This window comes from Nerophis ophidion, linkage group LG02 (genome assembly GCF_033978795.1).
Source record: "Nerophis ophidion isolate RoL-2023_Sa linkage group LG02, RoL_Noph_v1.0, whole genome shotgun sequence".
Classification (NCBI taxonomy): Eukaryota; Metazoa; Chordata; class Actinopteri; order Syngnathiformes; family Syngnathidae; genus Nerophis; species Nerophis ophidion.
The window spans coordinates 9,256,431-9,272,029 of NC_084612.1; the positions used below are offsets into that span (position 1 = coordinate 9,256,431).

General features: G+C 40.6%; 1 protein-coding gene across 5 annotated transcripts in view; it reads right to left on the reverse strand.

Moving 5' to 3' along the window:
• The window catches only part of chd9 (chromodomain helicase DNA binding protein 9), a 211,538-nt gene that overhangs the window by 163,272 nt on the left and 32,667 nt on the right, over window positions 1-15,599 (reverse strand). The window lies entirely within an intron of this gene.

Consider the following 15,599-nt stretch of genomic DNA (forward strand, 5'->3'; position numbering starts at 1 on the left):
ACATGCTTCACTACACTCCATAGGAAGATACGATTGCTAACCGCTAAAAGCAAGCTAGCACCCATGGGTGGATCTACACCTGACATCCACTGTAATGATACTGAGTACAATAGCGTTTCTAGCCGATACTACTATGATTGCATCGATATTTTTTTTTCATCACAAAATCTTTTTTTCCTTTTTTAATATTCAAATTATATTCATCAACTCCCTGGACACATGAGGACTTTGAAAACGACCAATGTATGATCCTGTAACTACTTGGTATCGGATCGATACCTACATTTTTGGTGTCATTCAAAACTAATGTAAAGCATCCAAACAACAGAAGAATAAGTGATTAGTACATTTTAACAGAAGTGTAGATAGAACATGTTAAAAGAGAAAGTAACCAGATATGAACAGTAAATGAACAAGTGGATTAATAATCAATTTTTACAGCTTGTCCCTCATAATTTTGACCAAATAGAATGATATTACATTATAACACAATATGTTACTGCATACGTCAACAGACCAGTTAGGAGCCTTTGTTTGCTTACTTACTAATAAAAGACAAGTTGTTTTGAATGTTCAATATTTTATTCAAGGACAAACTTGCAATAAGAAAGATATGTTTAATCTACCCTATGATTTTTTATTAAAATAAAGCTAATAATGCCATTGTTTTGTGGTCCCCCTTATTTAGAGAAGTACTAAAAAGTATTGAAATACATTTTGGTACCGGTACTAAATATTGGTATCAGGGCAACACTACACTTAATCATGATACAGTTTTCAGCCATGGTTACAGTATACAGTATGTACATATCAACGTCTGCACAGTAGCCAAAGACATCACTTCTACCCAATTGAACCTCTGAGTAAGTCCAGTCCCCTGGGACAATGACTCACTCTTGAACCCCGGGGGCTCATCACACCTGCAAGCTGGCTGGGAGATCCTAATTAGGTGCTTTCACTGCGGGGGAGGAGTGTAGCGAGAAAGAGAGAGAGAAAATGGGCCCACTAACCCCTGATGCCTCGCTTGTTCAGCAAACACACCACAGTCAGCAGGCTCTTCACAAATCAGTGCGCATGTTTAGCACCGTCAGCCTGGAGGCATCAACGCCGGACCGGACAAAGCGTCTAGTCAAAAGGGTCTTGATAAGGACAAATGCCAGGCAGCAATCGCCCGTTTGTTTCAAAACGGGTTGTACTTGGACACGCACTTGTAAATCAACATAATCCAATGGACCTCACCTGGTGCCCCGCTCTGATCAGAGTTTGAATTCTGACCGGTATTACAGGACTACCTGAACTGTGCATACAGTAGTTTTCCGACATTTGATGTATTTGTTTCATATTCAATGTACGAATTATCCATCAACGGGCATTGTCGGGACACTTCCAAGACAAATTTTGCCGGCATATTGTCTTTGTTTGCAAATACAGGGAGTGAGACGTGGTCCTGCAACAAGTGGTTAACACAAGTGGGAACAGGGCTGCGTTATTAGGAGGTTTTGACTGTAGGTTTGTGCGCTATATATGAACAATATGAAGGACATACATTTGGCAGATGATATAACTTTTAATACTATCTTTTAGGGGTGCGGGAAAAAATCGATCCGAATACGAATCGCGATTCTCACGTTGTGCGATTCGGAATCAATTCTTTCTCTTTTTTTTTTTTTTAAATCGATTTTTTTTTTTTTTTTTAATCAATCCAACAAAACAATACACAGCAATACCATAACAATGGAATCCAATTCCAAAACCAAACCTGACCCAGCAACACTCAGAACTGCAATAAATAGAGCAATTGAAAGGAGACACAAACACGACACAGAACAAACCAAAAGTATCCATTTTCTACCGCTTATTCCCTTTCGGGGTCGCGGGGGGCGCTGGCGCCTATCTCAGCTACAATCGGGCGGAAGGCAGGGTACACCCTGGACAAGTCGCCACCTCATCGCAGGGCCAACACAGATAGACAGACAACATTCACACTCACATTCACACACTAGGGCCAATTTAGTGTTGCCAATTAACCTATCCCCAGGTGCATGTCTTTGGAAGTAGTTAAACAAAAATGAATATTATCAACAACAGTATCAATATTAGTTATGAATTCAGCCTAGCAGTGATTAAAAATCCCTCAATAACATTATCATTAGACATTTATAAAAATAAAAAATAAAGAATAGTGTCACAGTGGCTTACACTTGCATCGCATCTCATAAGCTTGACAACACACTGTGTCCAATGTTTTCACAAAGATAAAATAAGTCGTATTTTTGGTTTGTTTAATAGTTAAAACAAATTTACATTATTGCAATCAATTACAATTATAAAAGATTTTTTGAAAAAAATCTACTACTCTGCTAGCATGTCAGCAGACTGGGGTAGATCCTGCTGAAATCCTATGTATTGAAGGAATACAGAATCCTTTTGAATCAGAAAAATATCGTTTTTGAATCGAGAATCGCGATGAATCGATAAAAATCGATATATAATCGAATCGCGACCCCAAGAATCGATATTGAATCGAATCGTGGGACACCCAAAGATTCGCAGCCCTACTATCTTTGTGTTGAAATAATCAGGGTTTTTCCTGGCTCAAATTGAGGCCGAGGTGGTACAATCCTGACCATGCGCCAGAATTTTAACGCAAAAAAAGTTTTTTGTTTTTTTATCAATTTACTTTAATACAATGTAACGCAGGGTCGGGCGACATATCGATATACTCAATACATCACAGGTTTGTCTCTGTGCGATATAGAAAAGTACTATATTAGTGTGTGAATGTGAGTGTGAATGTTGTCTGTCTATATGTGTTGGCCCTGCGATGAGGTGGCGACTTGTCCAGGGTGTACCCCACCTTCCGCCCGATTGTAGCTGAGATAGGCGCCAGCGCCCCCCACGACCCCGAAAGGGAATAAGCGGTAGAAAATGGATGGATGGATATATCGTGATATTTCTTCCGAGGATGTTGTAGTCGTAATGATTTGTGCAGTCCTTTGAGACATTTGTGATTTGGGGCTATATAAATAAACATTGATTGATTAATTGATTTAAGTATATGTTCTCACACAGAGGGCTTCACGGTGGCAGAGGGGTTAGTGCGTCTGCCTCACAATACGAAGGTCCTGCAGTCCTGGGTTCAAATCCAGGCTTGGGATCTTTCTGTGTGGAGTTTGCATGTTCTCCCCGTGAATGCGTGGGTTCCCTCCGGGTACTCCGGCTTCCTCCCACTTCCAAAGACATGCACCTGGGGATAGGTTGATTGGCAACACTAAATTGGCCCTAGTGTGTGAATGTGAGTGTGAATGTTGTCTGTCTATCTGTGTTGGCCCTGCGATGAGGTGGCGACTTGTCCAGGGTGTACCCCGCCTTCCGCCAGATTGTAGCTGAGATAGGCACCAGCGCCCCCCGCAACCCCAAAAGGGAATAAGAGGTAGAAAATGGATGGATGGATGGATGGGTTCTCTCACAGTTGCTTTTAGCTGCGGGCATTACAGTGTATGCATTTCCCACTCTTTCGTGTCTCTCCTCCTCAAAGAGACAAACAAGCGCATCTTCTAACATACGACACACGTGCAACTACATGGGTAACATTAGCTGTGATGCTAAAGGTGCGTTGCGAGTGGCAATACAAGAGAGAGAAGGTGCGAATCTGGTAACAAATGGAAGAATAATTAATTCCCAAGAAAAACCGCAGCAGTTTCATCAACTAGCGATGGTTAGGCTTCAAGCGGGAATATTTTGAACTTATATGCAGCAAAAGCGTTGCTACAAAAAGTTGCAGAACTGCTAATGTGTAACATCATTTGAAAAGTCACCCGCGAGAGAATGAAGAGTGATTGAAACGGCATGTCAACATCTCCGTTCGGTGCCACACCCACAAAATGCTGAAGCAAAAATTTCCAGATCAACACTGTATGAAAAAAAAAATCAACAGAAAAAAATAATGTCAGCAGGAACCTACCACAGAACGATGGACATATATACACTGTTTGATTTCCTATTATGCAGCTAATTTTTTATTTGACACTTAATGAAATAAATAAATAGGGCTTCACGGTGGCAGAGGGGTTAGTGCGTCTGCCTCACAATACGAAGGTCCTGCAGTCCTGGGTTCAAATCAAGGCTTGGGATCTTTCTGTGTGGAGTTTGCATGTTCTCCCCGTGAATGCGTGGGTTCCCTCCGGGTACTCCGGCTTCCTCCCACTTCCAAAGACATGCACCTGGGGATAGGTTGATTGGCAACACTAAATTGGCCCTAGTGTGTGAATGTGAGTGTGAATGTTGTCTGTCTATCTGTGTTGGCCCTGCGATGAGGTGGCGACTTGTCCAGGGTGTACCCCGCCTTCCGCCAGATTGTAGCTGAGATAGGCGCCAGCGCCCCCCGCGACCCCAAAAGGGAATAAGCGGTAGAAAATGGATGGATGGATGGGTTCTCACACAGTTGCTTTTAGCTGCGGGCATTACAGTGTATGCATTTCCCACTCTTTCGTGTCTCTCCTCCTCAAAGAGACAAACAAGCGCATCTTCTAACATACGACACACGTGCAACGTCACACGCCCTCGCCGAGCTGAGAAGTAGCTACATGGGTAACATTAGCTGTGATGCTAGAGGTGCGTTGCGAGTGGCAATACAAGAGAGAGAAGGTGCGAATCTGGTAACAAATGGAAGAATAATTAATTCCCAAGAAAAACCGCAGGGGCTTCATCAACTGGCGGTGGTTAGGCTTCAAGCGGGAATATTTTGAACTTATATGCAGCAAAAGCGTTGCTACAAAAAGTTGCAGAACTGCTAATGTGTAACATCATTTGAAAAGTCACCCGCGAGAGAATGAAGAGTGATTGAAACGGCATGTCAACATCTCCGTTCGGTGCCACACCCACAAAATGCTGAAGCAAAAATTTCCAGATCAATACTGTATGAAAAAAAAAATCAACAGAAAAAAATAATGTCAGCAGGAACCTACCACAGAACGATGGACATATGTACACTGTTTGATTTCCTATTATGCAGCTAATTTTTTATTTGACACTTAATGAAATATCTTGTGTGACATCATCCCAAAAGTACACTTTAATTTAGATGTCATCTTAGAGACATCATGCACAAAAGTGCACTAATAGCTTGTTTTAAAATGTCTCTTGCACTTTCTGTTTTGAGAGGACATGAATGTTTGGGCCACTGCTTAATAACTGTTTAATAAATACAGTTTTGGTCAAGTGACTTAGTTGTGATTTCCTTCTCTGCATGAAAGTTTAAAATGAGCATATATTAATGCAGTATGAACAAGAATGTTTTAATGTAGACACATAGAATCATCATACTGCTGTGATTATATGCATCAAGTGTTCATTCAAGGTTAAGGCAAAATATCACGATATATATTGTGTATCGTGACATGGCCCAAAAATATGAGATATCAATAAAAGGCCATATCGCCCAGCCCTACTATAACGAACACCGTAAAATGTCTTTTAATTTTTATTAATTTGATGAGAGTTCGCTTGACACATCCATAGATGATTTTGAAGCAGCCTTCAAGCGCTCTGTGGACAAAAATGTCCACATGCTGTCACCCCCATGAATTGTTACATTTAAACTGCCTGTTACGTTAATTTCTCTGCTCTGTTTCACCTGGACTCTTGACTTTCTTCCTCGCAAGATCGCTTTTTAAAGTAGTGGCTGATTTTGCCTGCAACATAAACGTTACGCTGACACGGAGGAGACTTTTCAAAAAATAAACAGTACATGCTTTCAATTAGAGATGTCCGATAATATCGGACTGGAGATATTATCGGACAAAGATATGTTTAATGTACCCTACGATTTGTTGTTAAAATAAAGCCAATAATGCTATTGTTTTGTGGTCCCCCTTATTTAGAAAACGACTAAAAAGTATTGAAATACATTTTAGTACCGGTACTAAATATTGGTATCGGGGCAACACTACACTTAATCGTGATACAGTTTTCAGCCATGGTTACAGTATATGTACACATCAACGTCTACACGTTGCAACCCCCGAGGTGGGGGTGTTTCCTCGAAGGGGATAGGTCGAAACTGAAGAGGGGGATGTCCTTTCATCTTCCGCCGGTGGTGTGTCCTAAAAAGACAATCTTCTTTTCTCTCTTTCAGCTGGAATAAACAGATATCTTCCGTAAGCTACCTAAGCCCCATTTCTCACCCTTGGACTCGGACGGAGGCATCCGAGTACGACTCAGAAACACTCTACTTTTCTGCGGAGTGTCGAGGTAAGTTTTCAAATTGGACGCACTATTTTTATAGATGGAAACAGCAGTTTCACTAATCATGGCTGAATTGAAGACTTTCTCCATCTTTTCCATTTCATCTTTGAAAAATATCACGTTTTCAATCAATCAATCAGTGTTTATTTATATGGCCCTAAATCACAAGTGTCTCAAAGGCCACAACGACATCCGCAGATCAGCGGCCACATAAGGGCAAGGAAAAACTCACAACCCAATGGGACGTTGAGGAGAATGACTATGAAAAACCTTGGAGAGGACTGCAAATGTGGGTAAATCCCCCTACCCCTCTAGGGGAGACCGGATGCAATGGTTTTCCTTAGCACTCGTACCAACTAAGTCGTGCACCCCCCTTTTTTGTAACCCACAACCCCATCCCTATTTTCCCACGATGTCATTCGCATTAACATTCACCGACCCCTCATCCATCATATTTTGACAGCACGTCTTACTCATTAATATTCATCAACCCCTCATCCATCAAATTTGACAGGTCATACTCATATTCATGAGCATCCCGCCTATCCCCTCCCCTTGACCTTTGACCCCTCTCCCGTCTATCGTTTTTTTTACATAAGGTCATACTCATTCATATTCATGTGCATCCCCCTTTACCTCTCCCATTATCAATTTTTTTGACATAAGGTCATACTCATTAATATTCATGAGCATCCCCCATGCCCCCTTCTCTTGACCCCTCCCCATCCATCTCTTTTTACATAAGGTCAGACTCATTCATATTCATGAGCATTCCCCTTATCCCCTCCCCTTGACCTTTGACCTCTCCCCATTATCAAATATTATGACATAAGTTCATACTCATTAATATTAATGAGCATCCCCCTTGCCCCTTTCTCCTGACCCCTCCTCCATCCATCAATTTTTTTACATAAGGTCAGACTCATTCATATTCATGAGCATCCCCTTTATCCCCTCCCCTTGACCTATGACCCATACCCCAATCCATTAATTTTTTTGACATAAGGTCATTCTCATTCATATTCATGAGCATCCCCCTCGCCCCCTTCTCTTGACCCCTACCCCATCCATCATTTTTTTGGTCATAAGGTCATTCTCATTCATATTCATGAGCATCCCTCCTTGCCCCCTCCCCTTGACCTTTGACCCCTCCCCAATCCATCATTTTTTTGACATAAGGTCATACTCATTCATATTCATGAGCATCCCTCTCATCCCCTCCCCTTGACCTTTGACCCCTCCCCATCATCAATTTTTTTACATAAGGTCATACTCATTAATATTCATGAGCATATCCCTTGCCCCCTTCTTAATCCATCATTTTTTTACATAAGGTCATACTCATTCAGATTCATGAGCATCCCACCCTTATCCTCTCTCCTTGACCTATGACCCTCTCCATCCATAATTTTTTTTTGACATAAGGTCATACTCATTCATATTCATGAGCATCCCGCTCACCCCCTTCTCTTGACCCCTCCCCCATCCATACATTTTTTTGGACATAAGGTCATTCTCATTCATATTCATGAGCATCCCCCTTATCCCCTCCCCTTAACCTTTGACCCCTCCCCATCAATTTTTGGGTATGAGGTCATACTCATTCATATTCATGAGGACCCCCCCCCCTTATCCTCTCCCCTTGACCTATGACACCTCCCCATCCATCAATTTTTTTGACATAAGATCATACTCATTCATATTCATGAGCATTTTCCCTTACCTCCTTCCCTTGACTTTTGACTCCACCCCCATTCATCATTTTTTTTTGACATAAGGTCATTCTCAATCATATTCATGAGCATCCCCTCTTATCGCCCCCTTGACCTTTGACCCCTCCCCCATCTATCATTTTTTATATAAGGTCATACTCATTCATATTATTATGATCACCCCCCCTTTCCCCCTCCCCATCCATCAATTTTTTGGCATAAGGTCATACTCATTCATATTCATGAGCATTCCCCCATGAACCCCACCCCCCCATCCATCAAATTTTGACACAAAGTGTCTCCTTTATCTCTCTTACCATAAATATTATGAAGCCATGAAGTGGTTGCGGCCGTCAAGTACGACCGCCAATTTCAACCTGCAAGCAGTGTCCTGACCAGATATCTAGATACCTACATTGATTGTTGTAAAATGTTCTTTACCACATTGTTCACTTTTGCACGTCTATTAAAGATATGATTCATGTAAGATGGCTCACTCAGGTAACTATTACACACGCATTTTTTTTTTTTGCGCGCATGCATACTGGGTCGCGTTGTGCCGGTAGACAGAACGGGGGAAGGGATCTTAAACGGTGGAATTGTCTGTTTGTGGACAAGGATAAGGTTAGGCCTGGATATCCTTAGCCGACAATGTGGAAGAGGCCTAAGAGAAGCATCAACATATTAATTTCCAAATATGGGAAATGTCCTGAAAATGAGTAAAAATATGAGCATGGTAGCGCAGCTTAGTAGCAAAGACCACTGGTTATTACGACTAATTTACTCTCTACTTGTCAGTATTTTGTATACCAAATACTGGTATCGTGTGTGTATATTTTCTATCTGCTGATGTATTTCTTTTGCAGTTGTAAAAATAAATACGTAAAATAAATATAAAAAATATCGCCCGATACCGATAAAAGAAGGCCAATATCGGTGCCAACAATATGCCGATTCCCAATACTCATAGATAAATCACAAAGTTTGTGCATTTTGCCGCAGGCTTGTACACAGTTTTAGATGCCTATTTTGGTAGGGTTTTGCAGTTTGGCTACGTCGTGACATCACAGCGGGTTGGACGTACTTATTTAGACCTTAAGGCAAGCGCTCAGTCAGAGGGGGAGAAGCTCCCCTGCTTCAGGCTGTGAGGAAACACAAAAATGTAGGATAAAGTATAATTTCCATACAATCTTAGCATGTGCAGAGTATCATTAATGTGTCACACGCAGTGACATTAATGCTGCCAAAAACATGCAATCTCTGAATCCATCGGCAAGTATGCAGGTGTACATAATGTAGTGACCGGGTGACTCTGCTATAGAATGTTCAGAAAGTTGTTTTTCAACACTGTCTAGAAAATAAATAGTACATTTTCAAAAGATAAATTATGATACCTTTTGAGAGAGTGGTTCATGGTTTCATTCGCAATCTAGGAGCACCTTAAGAATTGAATATCTTGTAGAGACTTTTTCCCAAAATTTAAAAAAGTACAGTTTATCTAATGCATATCTTTCAGACCACAAAAGGTGTTTTAAATGTAGATGAAATTATCATAGGTACCCTTGAAGGATTATTTACGATAGGGAGATAGGGCCCGGTTATGGTCTGCGTTCTCTGAGTGCTTTTGTAGTTAGAATTGTGGCACCTGAACACTGTTGTGTCTCCTCAAAAGGGGAACTGCACTTTTTTGGGGAAATTTGTCTATCGTTTACAATTATTATGAGAGATATGACAATGTTTTTTTTTGTTTTTTTAATGCATTCTAAATATTCGATCAATAGTCTACTAACAATGGAGCCTATGAGAGCTGCTCAATTATGCCTATACATCCGTTGAAAAACATCCAAATACCTCTATTAAAAAGGTTTTATATACATATGCATTTAATGTTGTAACAAGCACATTTATAATAACTTTTTTTACGTATTTTGATAATTTTAAGCATATTAATTTAATAAAGGCATCACATTAGTTTCTTTTTTTTTTTTTAAGAAAATCACTGATTACTGCAGACTTTTAGAGCCAACAAACATAATACAACATCACTTACTGTACAATGTCTGCTGTCAGTAGTAGAGGTGGAAATCTTAATCTTTGATTACGATTCAGGAGCTATGATTCGAATACAAATCAATAGATATGTCCGATAATATCGGGCTACCGATAAATGCTTTATAATGTAATATCGGAAATTATCAGTATCGCTTTCAAAGTTATCGGTATTTAACTAGGTAAAATCCCATTGATATCAAAGATCTCTTTTCCAAGGGAGACCTGGCCAAGAGGGCAGCAGCAAGGTTACAATAAAAACAGTAAACAACACATAAAACATCAAATTTACAACATTAAAACTTGCTCACGTCACACATCTGCGACAAGGTAGACTGCAATCCTTTCACAGAAGCTTTAAATTCATTTAATGTAACGAGGGTTTGAAGTTGAAGATTCGATTGTAAGTTATTCCAAGCCTTCGGTGCTGAAAACCTAAATGCTTTCTTGTCCAGTTCAGTTCTTACTTTGGGGATGACAAATTGAAGTACATTCATTGAACGAAGATTGTGACTTCCTTGTTTTTTTGTTAAAAGACAAGATAGATAAGATGGAGTGATACAAAGAATGGTTTTGTAGATGAAAACATACCAATGATTGAAGCGTTGAGCACATAAAGACGTATACATAGACTTAGAGAGAAATACAGAGCGGCATTAAACCCTACAGGCCCTGCCTTTGCATGCTGGCCCAGTCACATAATATTTATGGCTTTTCACACATACAAGCGAATGCAAAGCATACTTGGTCAACAGCCATACAGGTCACACTGAGGGTGGCCGTTTAAACAACGTTAACACTGTTCAAAATATGCGCCACACTGTGAACCCACACCAAACAAAAATGACAAACACATTTCGGAAGAACATCTGCACCGTAACACAACATAAACACAACAGAACATATACCCAGAACATCTTGCAGCACTAACTGTTCCGGGACGCTACAACATACACCCCGTTAGCCCCTACACCCCCCAACTCAACCCAGCCCACCTCAAACTCCTCATGCATTTCCCAGCTTCTGTTTTGAGGCATGTTTAAAAAAAATAATGCACTTTGTGACTTCAATAATGAATATGGCAGTGCCATGTCGGCATTTTTTTCCATAACTTGAGTTGATTTATTTTGGAAAACCTTGTTACAATGTTTAATGCATCCAGCGAGGCATCACAACAAAATAAGGCAAAATAATGTGTTAATTCCTCAACCGTATATATCGGTATCAGCTGATATCGGTATCTGTAATTAAGAGTTGGACAATATCAGATAATCGGATATCGGCACAAAAGTCATTATCGGACATCTCTACAAATCGATTAATGATGCATCTTTAATTTATGTATATTGATGCATTTTTAAATTTCTTTTCATTTCACTAAATACCTTTTAAATTTGTAGTAAGCATTGCATTTGTAGTAAGAAATTCCCATTACATTTAATATATTCTTGTAAATTTGTGCAAAACTGAACATAAATGCCCAATAATGAAGGAGCTGGTCGGATTTCTCAGTGAGGTGGCTCGTTGCAGTTAGACAAATTTTAGAACTGTCTGAATGACTTTATTCACAATAAATAAATCATCTTGCGATGAGGTGGCAACTTGTCCAGGGTGTACCTCGCCTTCCATCCGAGTGCAGCTGTGATAGGCTCCAGCACCCCCCGTTATTCGAAAGGGATTAGCGTTAGAAAATGGATGGCTAAAAATCGATATTTGATTTACATTAACAAATCAATTTTATAATTGTCCATGTCCGAATTGCGATACATCCAAAAATGTATATTTCCCCACCCCCTCAACCCCTAGTCATTAGGATGCCGACTGCTAGGATGTTAAAAAATTCCCATTTCAATAAACAATGACTCATCATCCTCACAAAGAGACGGAGGGTACGACCAAGTGTCTTATCGTGTCATTCTCGCCATTTCTGGGTCTAATTTGGCTGTCAAAGTGTACCAGCATGTCAGAGTACGTCCTCAGCCTTCTTCTCTCCAGGTGAGGGGCATTATTTATGATCTACTATAAACTTCTAGGGATCAAGGAAGCGAAAAGCATCTGACATGTCGATGATGTAAATATCAGCACAGCAAAATTGTATTTATTAAACAGTTATTAAGCAGTGGCACAAACATTCATGTCATTTCAAAACAGAAATTGCAAGATTGTCAGAGACATTTTAAAACAAGCTATGAGTGCACTTTTGTGCATGATATCACTAAGATGACATATCAAAACAACACTGACTTAAAGTGCACTTTTTGTACAGAACGACACTACAATAGTTAACAAAAAGTGCACTTTTGTGCATGATGTCACTAAGATGTCACATCAAAACAACACTAAACTAAAGTGCACTTTTTGTACAGAACACCACTACAATAGTTTAAAAAAAATAAAGTGCACTTTTGTGCATGATGTCACACAAGATATTTCAAAAACTATTAAATAAAAATGAGCTGCATAATAGGACATCAAATAGTGCATGTCCTTTGTTCTGTGGTAGGTTCCTGCTTACGTTATGTCCAGCCTACTCAGTGGCCTAGTGGTTAGAGTGTCCGCCCTGAGTTCGGTAGGTAGGGAGTTCAAACCCCGGCCGAGTCATACCAAAGACTATAAAAATGGGATCCATTACCTTGCTGCTTGGCACTCAGCATCACGGATTGGAATCGGGGGTTAAATCACCACAAATGATTCCCGGGCGCGGGACCGCTGCTGCCCACTGCTCTCCTCACCTCACAGGGGGTGAACAAGGGGTCAAATGCAGAGGACAAATTTCGCTACACCTAGTGTGTGTGTGTGTGTGACAATCATTGGTAATTTAACTGTTGTTGATTTTTTTTTCATACGGTGTTGATGTGGAAATTGTTGCTTGGGCATTTTGTTGGTGTGCCACCGAACGGATATGTTGACATGCAGTTTCAAGCACTGTTCATTCTCTAGTGCAAGGGTAGGGAACCTATGGCTCTAGAGCCAGATGTGGCTCTTTTGATGACTGCACCTGGGTCTCAGATAAATCTTAGCTGACATTGCTAAACACGGTAAGTAATGAATAATTCTGCCGGTAATCACAGTGTCAAAAATAACGTTCAAAATACAAAAGATTCTCATGCATTTTAATCCATCCATCCGGTTTCTACCGTACCTGTTCAAGAAGTCGCATTAATGGTAAGAAGTATTTGATTTATTGTTGGTTAGCTTCAGAATAAGCCCTGCGATGAGGTGGCGACCATTTCCAGGGTGTACCCCACCTTCCGCCCGATTGTAGCGCCCCCCCTGTGACCCCAAAAGGGAATAAGCTGTAGAAAATGGATGGACGGATGGATAGCTTCAGAATAACAATGTTATTAAAAAGAATAAGAGCCTGTGTGTGAATGGGTAAATGTGGAAGTAGTGTCAAAGCGCTTTGAGTACCTTGAAGGTAGAAAAGCGCTATACAAGTACAACCCATTTATCATTTATTTATTATACTCTAAAAATGTTGGACCTACTTAAAAATGCATGCATCATCATCATCATCATTTATTTTTATTCCTTTCATGAAAATGCATATATACAAGCCACGTACAATTGACACGTTCATGGTTTTTGTTTGTTTCTTATACATTTCCATGATCAGAAAGAAGCAGATGGAAGAATAATATTCTTATATTTATCTGCCCCCTTTTTAACACAAATTAATTTCAATGACTTTATAACTGTTCCCTCCAACAACACCCGAACTCCAACATACTTTTCAATTTTCCTTTAAGCATTTTCACAATGACACGTCCAGTCTAAATCAAAATTCAGTTTGATATAATTCCAGTTTTCTGTTTTTATAACTCTTTTTAAAAACAAAGATATTCTTACAGCTTTTTAAGTCTTTGTTTAGAGAATTCCATGCTTTCACACCAGCAACAGACAAGAACATTTGTTTCAAATTTGTTCGCACTCTTAGATGTTTAAAAGCATACGACCTTCTGTGGTTCTCATCTTCAGATGTGAACACATAACTTCAGAAGAATTTTATTTCTCGCTTTGAACATCATTAATAGAGTATTCAATTCTGCAATGTCTTTTAGTTTTAGTAATCCTGACCTAATGAAGAGTGGTTTTGTGTGGTCTCTATATCGTACTTTAAAAATGATACAAATTGCTCTTTTCTGTGAAATAAAGGCATTATGTTGCTATGATATGTATTTCCCAATATTTCTGCACAATAATTGAAATAAGATAAAATAATAGTTGTATTTAGTCTTAAAAAACTATTCTATGGCTCTCACGGAAATACTTTTAAAAATATTTGGCTAGTATGGCTCTCTCAGCTAAAAAGGTTCCTGACCCCTGCTCTAGCGGGTGACTTTTCAAATGATGCTACAAATTAGCAGTGCTGCTGCTTTTTGTGGCAACGCTTTTGCCGCATAATTGTTCAACATATTCCCGCCTTGAAGCCAAATCACCGCCAGATGATGGACCCCATGCTGTTTTTCTTGGGAATGAATTCTTCCTCCATTTTTTACCAGAATCGCACCTTCTCTCTCTCTTTCGTATTACCACTCGCAACGCACCGTCAGCACCACAGCTAATGTTAGCCATGTCTTTACCTCTCTGCTCAGAGAGGGCGTGTGACATTGCACGCGTGATGTATGTAAGAAGGTGCGCTTGTTTTAAGTCTCAGAGACAAACCCGGGATATATCGCCCAGCCCTAGTTCATTTACAACATAGATTGCATTAGAAAAAGTCAATTTGTCGTCATGTCTTTCAAAACGATTGTGAACGATAGGCAAAAAAAAAAAAAAAGTGCAGTTCCCCTTTAAGTTTTGAGCAACATTGACACCGTCAAGGAAAGGACACACACATGCGGCGTGACGGTTATCAAACTTTTCTGGCTTTTTTGCCTCTGGACATGTGTCATCACTGATGGTCTGTGCGGAGGCTGCTAGGTAACTGGCCAACTAAAGAACCAGGATCTGCCTGCAGCCTGTTACAGCCAGCTGAGGCAAATCACCCAGCATCCCCCCCACCCCCAAGTCACTGCTCTCCGTTGCTGTCTCATTCCCTCCCTTCCTTTCCGAAGCTGTCCGTCTTTTTTTCCATGAGCTACTGCTCTCCACATCTCACAGACCCCTTCCCCCTCCCTTGAGTGCTCTCCTTCAGCACACACTTTTTTTTTCCTTCCTCCTCCTACAGGCTGCCTCTCTCATACATGCGCACGCCGGACACAGTGGCAGCTACCACAACAGTGTGCAACCTCCCCCATACTCTGGCGAGGCGGTGCGCGAGTGCTCCTGGCTTGCCCTGACCCACATCTTGATATAGCCCTAAGTATGCTTACAGCTAAGTCCTGAAGACACTCCGCTCTTAGCCTAATCAGGCCTGACCTGCTGTCGGTGCACGGGACAGATAGACTGACAAGCCAAGGCTGGACAAGAACATTTATGACACACATCTGCAGTGACTCTTTTACCTTTCTGCCCAACGAGACCACTGACTGCCGATTCCCTACAAGCTTTATCAGGCCACGCTAGTTAAACATTACACGACGGGTCAGATTCAGTGCCATTATACACTGGCAAGAAACAGAAATGTTCTTTTGATGTTTACTTGCTAGA